The sequence below is a fragment of the Phlebotomus papatasi genome, chromosome 3 (assembly GCF_024763615.1).
Source record: "Phlebotomus papatasi isolate M1 chromosome 3, Ppap_2.1, whole genome shotgun sequence".
Lineage (NCBI taxonomy): Eukaryota > Metazoa > Arthropoda > Insecta > Diptera > Psychodidae > Phlebotomus > Phlebotomus papatasi.
Genome location: NC_077224.1, coordinates 63686843 through 63700265, shown reverse-complemented (window position 1 = coordinate 63700265; position 13423 = coordinate 63686843).

Here is a 13423-nt window from a genome sequence, read left to right as displayed (position 1 = left end):
GCCTTCGTGGGAGGTTTCCAGCCCCTTTGGGGAATCGTCGAGGGATTCATCGGGGGAATTGACAGTGGATCTTGGTGGACACCAACTCGGAGCGTTCTTTCCGGATGGAGTGAGAAGAGAAATTAATCTCCAATACCCGGACACGAGAAGAGTTCATCACGGATCGAGCATGTGAGGAATCCCTGAGGACTTTTACGTCTCAACACCAGACTCTTATTGTATGTACGCTATCAACCCTTTTCCTCCCTTTGAGAGTTTTTTTTGTAATTAAAATTCGGATCTTTCCTGATTCTCTCGATTAAATATTCACTTCTTTTCCACCGATAAATTAATTTATTTAAAGTAAAGTTATATAAATTCCTTCAATCTGTTAAAATAAATTCCTTTCTTTCAAACTACCTAAAAGCATCGTTTCAAATGGCGCCCAACGTGGGGCTCGAACCCACGACCCTGAGATTAAAGTTTCAATTTTTCAATAATCTGATTGAAATTTTCAGAGTCTCTAGCTCATCATATCTTTTGCTTCTAATTTTCTTTTTTCATTGCCAAGCAAAAGATCTTTTCTTTTTTTTGTTTTTCTTTTTTTTCGTGGAGAGATGGTTCTCTGCGGAAAATTTCAAACTTTTTTCGGGCAGCCAAAGTAGAAATATTCAATAAACTCTCATTTTTCCATCGAATTGACTCGAATTTTACCCAGAAATTAAATTTTAAATTTAAAACTGTTAAAAGAAATTCGGACATGGGTAAATTCGGTTCAATTTCCTTAATTTTTCCCGTTTATGTTTTATGTTTCATAAGTGGCATAAATATTTCAGACATGCGTTACACAGATTTGATTTAAAAAAAAAAAATCAGTTTTAGATGGGATTAGGGGAATGAAAATCTTTTTACCTCGTGGTTCATCATTGCCACGTGGCTGCGAAGGTTTCATCATCCTATCGATCGACCAGAAATTTATCATTTCTGCACAAATAGTGCAATAAAACTTTTGTGCGAGGCAAATAATATCGCCGGTCAGGGCAATTATGTATTGTCTTCGGCAGAATCAGGGATTTTTGATAATCTTCTACAGTTAATCCGTTTTATTTGATCACTTTATATCGGATAAAATTGAATTTTTGTGCAAAATCATGGACTTTTTGTACAATATTAGTCGGTTGAAATTTTTCCTCTTATTTAATAACTTTTATTTTACTCATTTTGTTACAAAGAGGTTTTTTTCTTCGGTCGATAGTAAAATATAATGTGATCTTTTGCCCTATTAAATGCCGTTATTCTCCTACTTTAATTTTCAAATTAATTTTCTATACATTTTTCAAATATCACTTAGGTTTCAATTTTTCCAATATTCCGGTATCTTTGAAATTTTTCATATGCAATTTTCGGGTTTCTGGGTTATTTTTCCTTATTTTTCGGATCTTTTTCTCTTTCGATCAATCGGTTATTGATTGAAAATCGGTTCTCAGAGCTTTTCACAGGGAAAGTTTAATGCGAGATTTTTCAGAACTTATGTTAAGCGGAAATGGTTCCTTGAAGTGCCTACTTTATAGGCCATTTAGCGTATGCTTTTAAGGATACCATAGCTTTATTCGGGGAGTTGAGACTTGTCATTGTGGATCTCGGACTAAAACTTTTCGGTTTCACATTTGACTTTCCTTTCGGTTATTTTCGGATATCCATTGCACCACGGATATCCATTCGGTTTTTCCTCGGAAACTTCGGTCATGATCTCTCCTTTGGGGATTTCTCCTGGATTGGGATATCGCCCAGTCAGGAAGGGTTGCTTGAGTGAGCGTTGATTTTTCCGCCACCAGCTTCCTGTTTCGGTATCGGATTTCTTTAAATTCTATCGGAACTGTCGGGAATCACTCGGTTAGTGATTCACTTCTTAGTTGCTTGCGGTTCAGGCACTAAGACCTCTTCTTCCCCAAATTATGACATCATAATTTCTTCTCTTTCCCTTCTCGTTTTCCTTGTGAATTGTGCCTCGGAACACCTTTTGTAATTTCTAATTCTCTTAATTTTCGGCTGAATTTTCCTTTTATTAGATTCTGATATTTTCTTCCTGTTGATAAAATTTTATTCCTATCCGATTGGGGTTCTTGGCTTAGAGTATTTCATCATGTGCGGAATTACTACTAAAATATTTCAGTTATTTTCACTGTAAATGAAGTCGGTATCCTTCACAGCGAGTCCGTATGACTAATACGCTCAGGGAACTGGTAGCCAGTTTACAGTTTTCTCACTTTGTTTTTCTTAAACTTTAAATACTGGAAACGGGTACTTATGACCCTAATACCTAAATATTTTCGGAACTGGTAGCCAGTCCAAACTTTTGTTTCTTCGTAACTTTCACTGTAGGGATCGGGTCCTTATGACCTCATCACCGGCGCCTCTCATGAACTGGTAGCCAGTTCAAGTTTTTATCTCAACCTAACTTAGTTTCGCAGATACCGGCCTTTGCTTTTATTCATTTTCCTTATTAAAGCGGACCACTAAGGTCAGAACGCTCTCGGAACTGGTAGCTGGTTCAGTTGTTTTAGTTTTTCCAATTGGAAATGTCTGAGTAACCAAGTCTCTAATAAACAGCTATTTCGACTTCTCAAAAACTTTGCATAGCGGGCTCCTAAGGCCGAAACGCTAGGTGAACTGGTAGCTAGTTCTATTTTGCACTTGGTTCTCTTTTCAATTTATCTAATATACAAACTTTCAATTTTCTAAATAATTATCTCTTTCTTTCAAATTTTGTAAGCGGGTCCCTATGACCATGAACGCCAACGGGACCGGTAGCCGGTTCAGGATCTATGAAATGTTATTCCGGCACTACATCTTATACATACTCTGAGTTCGGCTCATTAGTTAAAAACCCCATGACTTTCTTTAATTTACTTTATTCATTTCGCCGGAAATTGGAGCTTCACTGGTCTCTGAGCCTCACTCAGGGATGACGGAGTGCGCGGAGAGAAAGGAAAGTTAAGTACGAAAGTTCATTTCGTCTAGGCTATGCCGTAACAGACCTTTGTTCTTCCTGTTCCCACCTTCCTTTATCCTGAAAAATTCCTTCCGGAATTGTGAGTATTCTTGGGATGAGGGGTTGGAATTCATGTTCCACAGTGAAGAAATGAGTGATTTCCAATTATCAGTTCTTATCGATCTTACTCCGGACTTATTGCTTTTCCTTAACCCAGAATTCGGAACCCATTTTCGTTTCTCTTTTCTTTTCGGATTATGTTGACAGTATTCGGAATTGCGGGTAGAATCCGTTCGGTGTTAAATGGTAAGGTTTGGGAGGTAGGGATAGCGGCCGATGCCTTATTACCCAGACGTTCATTTGTTGGTCGGTTGCCCAAGTGATACCCATGGATATACCTCGGTACTTGCCTAGCAAAATTTCACGGTCTTTAGATTTTCCTTCAAGTCTTCAAGTCGGAATTTCTTCGGTTCTATTTTTCAGGTTTTTCTAAAAACTTGATGGCGCCCACGTTAAAGATTTTTTTTTCTTTTTCATTTTTTTCTTTTTTTTATTAAGTAGGAGGAGATATAACAGTCGTTTTTAATTTAAAATATACATATTCTGATAATTCGGAAATTGCGGCGAAATTCAGAATAATGGCCACTTTGACTGTGTTTGTTCAATCCCACCTTTCACCCATCCTACTATTTCCTAATCGCGGCAGTCTGGATTTGTCCTCCAACAAGTGCGGAGTGTGTGAGAGGAGAGTGGAGATAATTGATTCTTCTCCATGTGGTGGAGACTCCCGGAAGAAAAGGGCAATTCTGCCCAAGAACAACCTCTTCCACTCAGGAGCAGACAGAAGCCAAATCTACATTTGAGGTTATGGTTACTTGGGACACCTGATCAGCGCATTGGACGACTGCAGTACTCCCGGAAGGGAATTTACTCTATGGGCCCCATCGGTCACGCTTCGTCGCCTTCGTGGGAGGTTTCCAGCCCCTTTGGGGAATCGTCGAGGGATTCATCGGGGGAATTGACAGTGGATCTTGGTGGACACCAACTCGGAGCGTTCTTTCCGGATGGAGTGAGAAGAGAAATTAATCTCCAATACCCGGACACGAGAAGAGTTCATCACGGATCGAGCATGTGAGGAATCCCTGAGGACTTTTACGTCTCAACACCAGACTCTTATTGTATGTACGCTATCAACCCTTTTCCTCCCTTTGAGAGTTTTTTTTGTAATTAAAATTCGGATCTTTCCTGATTCTCTCGATTAAATATTCACTTCTTTTCCACCGATAAATTAATTTATTTAAAGTAAAGTTATATAAATTCCTTCAATCTGTTAAAATAAATTCCTTTCTTTCAAACTACCTAAAAGCATCGTTTCAGGGGAGAAGAAAACTCAGCTGGTTCTCTCATTCTGCTTCCCTGAAAGCATAAGCACAAGCCTCCCGAAGTATAGGCTTAATTGCAAAACTGATATTTTGGCCATTTTATTTGATTTTATGCCTCAAAATGGTCAAGAGTGACTATGAGAGACCAAAGGGTGCTTTATGGAGGTTTGGAAAGAGGATCTGGGGTGACATGACAACTTATTTTCGATACTATCGACTGTCGATTCTGAAAACTTTAAACGATAGCTGCACTTCCTGTAACTAATATAGGTGTTTATCATCAGTCTCATTCTTTTAAAAATGTCACAATGAATGGCCCAAGAATTCGTAAAAAGTCTACATTCACTTTATCTAACATATATAAATTTATCGATACTATCGATTCGATAGTGTCAAAAAGTTATCAATCCACCCCTGTTGTGTTATTACCTCTAAGCATCTATGAGACAAATTCGTCATAATCAGTCAAAATATCGTCGGTTGGATCAGCAACTGTGCTAACTGCATTTGCTTTGTGTCAGCATTCGTTGTAAGTGACACATCGCTGCGCAGCGTTTGCAATGAATTGTAGACACAAAGCAGATGCAGTTAGCTCAGTTGGTGATCTAACCGATGATATTAAGCATACGGTTTGGTGCATCAACCGTTGTCGTATCTGAATTTGTTTTGTATCAGTATTTGGCGAAAAGAGGGTACACACGCCACCTCTTCAAATATTGTATCTGACGTAGTTGTGTATTATCATCGGTTTCTTCCAGTATTCGGCAAAGGATTTATCTTGTTCTCAAGATCAAAGATTTTAATTGAACCACTGAGGAAGACCCATACCGAGGATCGAAAATTTTGAAGAAAATTAAATCTTTTTGATTTTGAGAAGAAGACAATCCTCTGACGAATCGTGCCTCGATAAAATTCATAATAATAGCTCCGATCTGAATAATTTACGTACTTAGTTCAGTATAACCTTTAAATTGATTCCTCACTAAATCATTAAGTAGCTCAGTAGCCCTACCCTCCCTTACCTATCCTCTACATTTGGGCTCGTCAATTTAATTAATCTGGGATTCAGTTGAAATATCGCAAGAGATCAGGTAGTACATTCCCGGAAAGCTCAATTAAGGCAACATTCAAAGTCAACCTCATCAATTAGAGCGAGACTAAAATATAGTCTGCATCTCTTGGTGAATTCATTTAGGTTTCTGCATTAGTAATATATCATTCCAAAAAGACCGAAATGGGAATTTGGAATGAGAATTAAGCTAAAAGTTGTATAAAGGCAATAAATAATTTCCACCTTTGCTCTGTCATCATCCCTATCACTTTAAGCGGAAGAGATGGAAAGTCAGCATTGTTGGCATTTTGTATTTTGCGTGTTAGCAGAATTTGCTTAAAATGTAATTTGATAAGAAAATCATTTTGCATTAAGAATGAGGTTGGAGGGTGGTTTCTTTCGTGTCTTACACATTTGCGTTATGCTCGTCATGTGAAAACTAATATGTACGTTTGCTTTTAATTGAATTGGGGGGTGCAATACCATGCTAAACTCAAGGAATAATAAATTATGCACACGATCCTTTTCCAGTGGAAATTTATCAGTCAATAGCTATAAAAAAAAAACCCCTCAAGTGAGGTCTCATACTACCAGGGATGATAATATCATCATGAATTGTATGAAAATATATAGTTCCAGAAAATTCATTAAATTTGCATGATTCCAATTAAAAAATGCAAAAATGTCAAATACTCCATGTAGAATTTATTTATCTCGATGCGATAAATAAAAACAGAACTTTTCCATGCTTGTTTGTGAAAAACACTCACTCAGTCCAAAAAGGAGAAAAAGAAGGAGTTCACCAGAGGTGAAAACAACCCAGAGTGGCAGAGAAAAACACACTCTCCACAAGTCTCTGGGTATTTTCTTCCAACTCCCTGACGTTGAACTATAATTGGGATTTGCGGTAGCATTGTGGAGAGTAATGATGGGTGGCAAAGTGGGAGTACTCACGAGTTCAGTGCTTCTGAATGAGGTACCAAGAAAGTCATTCAATAAATCCACCCCCAGCGGCAATTTATGCACCAATTCGTGAAGCAAAAGTTGCATTCAAGGGAAAAAATCTTGAAAGGTTCAAAAAAAAGTGCCACAAGACATAAACACGGAATAAGATATCTTTTTTTTTTTAATTTGTTCACAACTGAATATTTTTTTAACGTTTCTTCTTCAGAAAACTTTTCAATACTATAAGCGACTTAATTTAATTTCTGTGCCAATGCAATTTTTCATGGACAATTTACTATGGAGAATGCTACATATTTCATCAATTTTACAGGCTAAACATGTTCGAGGATCAACCTAAGTCTATTTGGACTCTAAAACACCGAATCATCTGCAAAGTTCTTAAAGATTGGAAATTGTCGTTGCGAAATCCAATTACAAATGAAATTCGGGTGACATTAAAGACAGAAGTAATATATAAAATATAATAAATTTCGTTCTTCTTTGAACTTTATTGACTGTGAAACTTCAAAGAACTTTCTACAAAAAAAAAATGCTCAATAAACACAAACTAAATAATCTAATCCTGAAGACATTCAAAAATTTGAATATGCATATTAGTCACTTCAGTGAACTTAATCAAGAGATGTGATAACATTACCTATCTTGCTCATGGTATATACATGTTCATGCTATTCGGAATCAGACGTTGGTAACAATATTGAGAATTAATCAATATGCACAAATCTAGACAGTTAATAATATGCAAGACTTGGTAGATAGAAATTCAATAATACCAATAACATGCCCTATTACTCAATGAATAACATTCAATTCACCAAAATTGATATTTTAGTAAATTCAGTAAATTAATTCCATTAAATTACTCTGCTATGGGTGTACTTTTGAGTGTTATTAGCTGTAGTGATTGATGAATGCGATTTATCATCGTAGTACAAAAGTAAAATTGCGCAATTCATGCTCCAGTCCTAAACTTAATTGAATTTCCCACCGGAATATCAATTTGCATGCGCACTCTATATTTTGTGGATAAACAAGAAATCTGTCTTGAGAATACGTTCTCAAGTTAAGAAAAGATTATTCAGTTGTAGGGACTTTGAACTAGGTCGGTGGTAATTGATTAGTCTACGTTTTGCAATAAAATTAATATAAATATACTAGACACAAAATACAGATTAATCTAGTTCAAAAAAGGGTAGCAATCCATCCCATGCTTTGCAAAATTCTGTAACTCGTGACTTGGACGCTATACCTTAAAACCGGTCCATAATCCATTTGAACTTATTCGCAAATCTAATGACAGTTCTTCCAGCGTTCGCCAGAGAATTTGTTCTTTTAAATTTCAAAGACTTCGAATTTTTGCCACGACCCTTGGTGTGCTTCTTCACTGAGAAAAAAAAGAGGGTGCGATTAACATTTTTTCCTCATAACATTAACACTTTTTTGGTGTAAAAATATATCAACATTTTTTAATGTTAATTTTACACCTTTTTAAGGGTAAAAGGGGTAAAATTAACATGAAAAAAGGATAACTTTAACCCCTAATACACCTAAAAAGGGTATTATTTACACCGATTTCGGATCAATACTGCAGGGTAAAATTAACATTTCCGGAATGTTCTTTTAACTTTTTCGGATTTCTCTCAGTGTTCTTATAATAGTTTAGAAATAATAAAATATCAAATTTGGATAAAAACTAGTTAACGGAAGTAATAAACTGGAATCAGTCTAGGCTTGTCATAAATCTTAACACCTTTTTTTAATGAGTCTAAATAGTTGTCTAAATATGACTATATTCAGTTGGGATATACTCTCTCTAGAGTCGTTTTAACATTTGAGCTTTAAAAGCTGCTATTAACCCTTTAATGTCTGTTCCTTTAATACGTGAAACAAAAGTAGGGGAATGTAGGCTTGGTTCGCACAGAGTGAACCTTCAAACGATGCGAATTTTCTCTTTGTTGGCAAAGAGCTGACCTGCTATTTCTCATCTCTTTTCATGAGCTTAATAATGATCTATCTTATGGCTTAGAAATGACGAACTAGGTCTTTGCAAACAAAGTGAAAATTTGCGTTGTTTGAACACTGAGAAAAAAAAAGAGGGTGCGATTAACATTTTTTCCTCATAACATTAACACTTTTTAGGTGTAAAAATATATCAACATTTTTTAATGTTAATTTTACACCTTTTTAAGGGTAAAATGGGTAAAATTAACATGAAAAAAGGATAACTTTAACCCCTAATACACCTAAAAAGGGTATTATTTACACCGATTTCGGATCAATACTGCAGGGTAAAATTAACATTTCCGGAATGTTATTTTAACTTTTTCGGATTTCTCTCAGTGAAGGTTCACTCTATGCGAACCATGCCAACATTGCACTAGTTACATATTTTTTCTAGACTAGTTATAGTCCAATGAACTCAAAAATACCATCCGTTCTTCATTATCTCTTTTAGTTTAGGCGTAAGTGCGAAAATATGAAAAAAAAATTGAAACTCTTTTCGCTCCTAAAATTCACATTTTTTTTCAATGTAAGATATTTTTTGTAGGACCTCAATTAATTCCTGAACTTGGATATTTTAGATTAAAAAATGGTGAAACTATGGCTTGCAGCATATGCTGCGGTCCGGAAAGAGTTAAGGATTTTGGCCTATGCGAGATTTTGGCTATTCGAGGTCTTAGCCCATACGAGATTTTTTTCAAGATTTTGGCTATTCGGGATCTTGGCTTTTTCGGGATTTCGACCCATTAGAGATTTTGGTTATCCGGGATTAGCCTATTCAGGATTTAGGCTTTCGAGATTTTAACTTTAACCTAAGCGGAATTTTAGCATTTCGGGATTTTAGTCCATTCGGGTTTTTGCCTTTTAGGATTTCGACCCATTCATGATTTTATCTCTTTGAGATTTCGGCTTTTCAGGTCTTTGGCTATTCGAGATTTTGGCATTTCAGAATTTTGGCTATTCAGGATTTTGGCTTTCGTAACTTCAACCCTTTTGGGGTTTTATCTCTACGAGATTTTAATGCCCTTTAAAAATGGAATTCGAAAACTTTTATTAACTTCTTGGACCCTTTAACGACGAGTGGCTCATCCGTAACCTTCAGGAAAATATGTTTTCTGAATAAGTATCTTAAATTTTTCCCCCTAATCTTTATGTACATAATCACAAGTTCGAAGATTGTAGAAATTATGTTTTGTAAGATTAAACTACATTTTTTGCTATAGCAAATATTTAAAGTCAAAACGAGGAATTTTCAAATTTTTGCATTAGATTTAAAAAAAATATATATTCTTTTTTTTCTTTAAGCAAGAAACCTTTTGTAACTAGAAACTACAAGAAAAATTAATACATAATAGTTTTCATTAGAGTAATTAAATTATTACTTACTGAAATTTTCAAAAGGACTTCTCAAATTGCATGAATCTTATATGACCCGATTGATAATAAGTATAAGAAAGACAAATACCCCAATACTGTTAGATTTGGATTAAGGTTAAAACATTCTCTGGTTTTCGTTCAGAATATAGTACGTTATTTTGTAAATATTTGAATCATTGTTACGTAAATTATTACTCTCACTGTTTTACTTCACCTTTCTTAAAACTCCTTAAAAGCAATTATTGTCATTGTGATTATGCCTCCGATATTCAACAATAAAGGCTACAGATTTTTCGTTAATCTGTTACAGAACCCACTGCCCTGATAAATTCAATAATATCTATCATTGAGTCATTGTACGAAATGTTGAAAAATATCTTTTCATATTTTTTGCTATATTTTCACTGTCAGATCAATATTGTATAAGTTACTATAAAAAAAAAACACTGAAACATAATAAAGTTTCGACACATTTTGCAGAAACCTAATATCATATTTAAAAAAATGAACTTCCCAAAACAACTAAACGATTCAGTAAATACCGAAAAATGCCGTTTAATATTTTTAAATGAAAGGGGAATAAAGGGATAATAAATCTCATGGGATGTGGGTGAAAATATTGCATTAAATAATGCAAATTCCATCGGCTTATTTTATGATTTATTGAACAAAAAAGAACTCACTGGAAAAAAACGGTAATATAATTGATTATACATTATCCGGTAAATTATGTCACACGGTCATTTAATCAGTTCATTTGTATGCTAAAATAATGATTAATTGCCAAGGGGGTAATGTACATGTAGAGGAATTAGCGAAACGAAGGTACGTTACATATTTGTAGCGTCCCCTGATTGAGCACTCTCTCTCTCACAGAGCTTCCGTGCTGAGCTTCTATGTGAGGAGATTGAATAGGTGGATAGAGGGAAAATTATTATTTGGACTACCCTGGAAAATCGAAACTTTCCTCGAGTGTACAGTCATCGTGGCATAAGGGCGAAAATTACAAAATTATATCCACTCACATGTCAAAATTACGAAGAGCCACTAAAGCAAGAAGACGTTGGAGAACCATCCTTCGTGACTGCCACAAATCATCTTCACAAAGACTTGACGAGTTATCAGCCAACTTACATGAAGAGCTCTGTCGAGCAGGAAGTGGGTGGAAAAGTGGCAGGAGTAGAAATTGCAGTTTAATCGGAAAGACGATGATCAATGCAGTGCATCAAGTGCATAAAGGCAGTGACAACTAATTGCGGCAATTCCACCATGCCATCTATTCACGTAAAAGGATTCCATAAATTCATTAAATGGTAGTTGAATATTTTCGCTTTGAGAGCTGACAATGTATTAATTTATATATCTTAAAAACTAAATACAGTCTATAACTATAAGGCTATAAGTAACTATGATGAAGGGGAAGAACATTTTCGGTCAATAAATTAGAACAGTAAAAAATAAGTTTGCTAAGAATCGTGCGAAAATTTGAATTTCGAAAAAAATCATTAAGTTGTTGAAAACTTCACTAAACAAATTCAGTTTTCCCTCGGATCCCAAAAACTTTCGATCTTATACGCGATGCGAAAGATTAAGAAATAGATCGACCACTCAGAATACAGCAGATTGTGAACGGAAAAATAGAACTTTCTTAACTTTTTCTCTTTAATTCTTCACGACGTTTCGAGGATGGATGTCCTCTTCATCAGGTTTCGAATGTGGAGGAAAAGTCACGTACAGGTGGTAAATTCTGCTGCTGCAATGCACTAAACTTTTTTACAAATCTTCACTCTGCAGTTTACCATCCAATGGACTGACACCGAAGAAGATTTGTAAAAAAGTTCAAGTGCATTGCAGCAGCAGAATTTCCCACCTGTACGAGACTTTTCCTCCACATTCGAAACCTGATGAAGAGGACAGCCATCCTCGAAACGTCGTGAAGAATTAAAGAGAAAAAGTTAAGAAAGTTCTATTTTTCCGTTCACAATTTGCTACAACCTATTAGACCAAAAATTCCTCCAACTCAGAATACAAGTCGAACAACTCGATTTTTTACAAAAAATCGTTTTATTCGATTTTTGGATTACTTCTTTAGAACGTCTACCATCCTTGAATATTATACTTGAAAGATAATTATTTTCAAAGTTATAGAGATCTTAAATCTAAAAAATTCTATACTCTGCATGTAAAATCTCAATTTCAAATCTCTCTCCTGTAAAATTTGCCCACTTCGAGTTATTCGTTTCTTATTCTGAGTGGTCGAGATACGCTTTCAAAAGCTATTTTATAATCGATCTCGAGAAACTATTAGAAGAGATTCAAGAATATTTTCATATCGACGGGTCTTATTTTAAATTTCTTATTTTTATTGTAGTGCAATGTGTGAAGATTTTTTTCTTATTAGGAATAAAATTCTAACAGATAAAACCTTTAAAAAATTCTGTCCCTATCGGCAGTCACTGAGAAACGTCCATTAATCTACTTTATTGAAATTTTAAACGTTACTCGATGTGACTTATTAGTATTTAACGAAAGATTTTTTATTTCGCTTCATCTAAATTTATTTCACGATATGACACACGGTGTAAAATATTAAAAGTAATTGTTTTTCTTTAATAAAATATTCCCAAAAATCCAAATATTTTTTTCAACAATCAATTTATTGTTCAAGACCGAGTTTAGATAATCTGCCAACAGAAAGTATCTGTTTTTTTTTTATTCCTGATGAGTCTAAATACTATGACTTGACTATCGCAAACATGATTTTTTCAAAAATGTGAATGAACATTTTAGAAATTTTATTTAGTTTTAAAGTTATAGAGGAAGCGCCCTAGCTTCGGACGACTCAAGTTTAAAACATTTTTTTTTTCAATGTGTTATAGGGGAAGTGGCCGGCTTCTAATTTCGGCCACTTTGAGTGTAATTTCGGCCATGGAAATAAATTAATTAAAATTATGTATGTTATCTTCGAATAGTCAATGAATTCATTTTGCTTTTAAATATTTATTCATTTTAGGATGTATTAACACAAAGCTCGTTAAATTTTAGGTATAATTTGAATTTAAATTGCGTTGTAAAAACTCAGTGTGGAAGAGTCTTACAAAAAATGTGACTTATCGATTGTGTTTCTAGCAGTCTTACGATTTGTGGTGAAGTGCAAAAGGTTTTCCTTCGGTGTTTTTCATGAAAAGTGATTAGTTTTCTTTAAAGATTGTTTCTGTTTATGTTAATAGTGAATCAATCTTTAAATTTCGGGTGAAATTTCCCAACGGGATCCTGTATTTCGCGTAAAAAAGTATATACTTTGTGAGCCTCTCTCCGGTGAAGTAGTATTGCCTATTCCGGCAACATCTTTTGCTTTCTTAAATTTCTTATTCATTTTGTGTTTTTGTTTTCAATTTCTGAGTTCTATAGTGTCCAGAGAAAAAAACATCGCTTCTATGAAAAAGATGATGTGGAAAAGGCATTGGAAGAGTTCAGGAAGGGCAAATTGCTACGGGAATCTTCGCGTAAATTTGAGATGCTAGTCTTCAGGTCTTCAGGAAAAATTACGCGGAAGATCTCAGGGCTTGTGGGTCATATAAACGTATTAAACTAAATATTAAGCTCGTTCCGTTTGACGTTTTGAAATTTTCTATCCGTTATGTCACAAAAGGTGGTCAGAAAAAAGGTGGCCGG